The sequence below is a fragment of the Carlito syrichta genome, unplaced genomic scaffold (genome assembly GCF_000164805.1).
Source record: "Carlito syrichta isolate Samal-C Ts95f unplaced genomic scaffold, Tarsius_syrichta-2.0.1 Scaffold304294, whole genome shotgun sequence".
In the NCBI taxonomy this organism is placed as follows: Eukaryota; Metazoa; Chordata; class Mammalia; order Primates; family Tarsiidae; genus Carlito; species Carlito syrichta.
Genome location: NW_007248390.1, coordinates 2,234,502 through 2,236,154, shown reverse-complemented (window position 1 = coordinate 2,236,154; position 1,653 = coordinate 2,234,502).

Below are 1,653 nucleotides of genomic sequence, written 5' to 3'. Positions count from 1 at the left end.
CGCAGGATTGAGTGAGCACTGTGGTGCAGAGATGGAATTATTGATGTATTATGGTCCTTACTTTTGGAATGCTTGAAATTTAGAGTGTGTAGCGTGGTGGGAATAGAGTGCATACTTCCCTCTATCACCAAAATCCAACAGGGTGATATAGCCAAATGAGATGTGCCCTGAATGACTGGTAAAGTCATTTAACATGTTGAAAGGACAGTGGATAGTAACTTGTAGAAGAATGCAGTCAGCAGGCAAGCGAGAGCTGTTACCAGATCTCTGGTGTGATATAAATAGACTGCAAACCCTGCCCACCAACTTCCTAGCTTCCAGATAGGTCTTTTTGTAGCTTAACCGGGAGCATCTATTTCAAAATTACCTGGGCCAAAACAAACTGAGTTTTCATCCCCGTGAAGAGTTAAGGACCATTGTGGGAGGCAGGGGAGAAGGGATTGGAAGGAGCAGAAGGAGGAGGGAGACAAGATGTTGATGCAAGCCAGGGAAATAACACTTTGCATCTCCATCAGTCTGATTTCCTACAACATCTGGTCATCTTCAAAGGAGAAAACTTCACAGAAAGACTTGAAGTAGGTATAATCAAATGTCAACATGCAGCTAATGCTTCACGCGTGTATTTAGTAGCTAAAAAGAACACTTATAATGCCATCCTAGATGACCATGAAAGACAAGTTCATAGCCTTGCAAAAATATAGTTAAAAATAAGTAAACAAACGACATTTTTATTAACAAGTTATATTGACTTTTGTTAAATAGATAGGCATAAATGTATTTTAGTTTGAAAGCTACCACTTCAAAAATAAGAAGACATCTATACTTAACAGCTAAATCCTTTAGAAAGATGATACAGATTGTGTCCACCTGTAGATACAAATCTTGGAAGTTATAATAAATAACTGACACACAAAAACCTAAGACACTAGTTTAAAAAGCAAAAAAAAAAAAAAAAAAAAATATATATATATATATATATATATATACACACACACATATACATTGACCAGTGAGCTTTCTAGTAAACCACAATAATGAGCTAATAAGACCTAAAGGGGCAATTGAATGAAACAAGAGTAATTTGACCTGGCAAATGAGAGAGAGTGACAAAGACTCATAAGAGATACTAACTCACTTCCTATAAAATTATAAAGAAATGGCCCTTCATTACAGTAAGAACATTTTGACCAGATAGAAGGAAGCGTTTGCTGGGAGGGAGAATGTTTCCATTAGCATATGTCACAGGTATTGTATATTTTTTATCCAGTAGAACTGGTTCTGCAATTATCTGTCTGGGGGAGTTAAATCTAATCATTTCTAAAAGCAAGGTTAAGAGCTGATTGAACTTTTAAGATCCTAACCAGTTCTGTGAGACTGGGAGCTGGAGAAAAATGAAAACATGTGACCTTCATGAAAATCCCTGTTTCTTTTCCTGCTTTTCATTGGCAATTGGACCCTGGGGGACTGGGGCACACGTTGTTCCAACTGAGGTCATGCTGATGACATTTCTATAAATTTTTTTCTCCTTCTCAAAGAATCAAAGACACAAAGTGCTAGAGAAGACCTATTGCTCTCTTCTTGTTCCCCAGAGGCCTTGCAGAACTGATTCCAAAGTTCTTTCTTGCTATGTCCAGTCAAGTTTTAAATAAACCA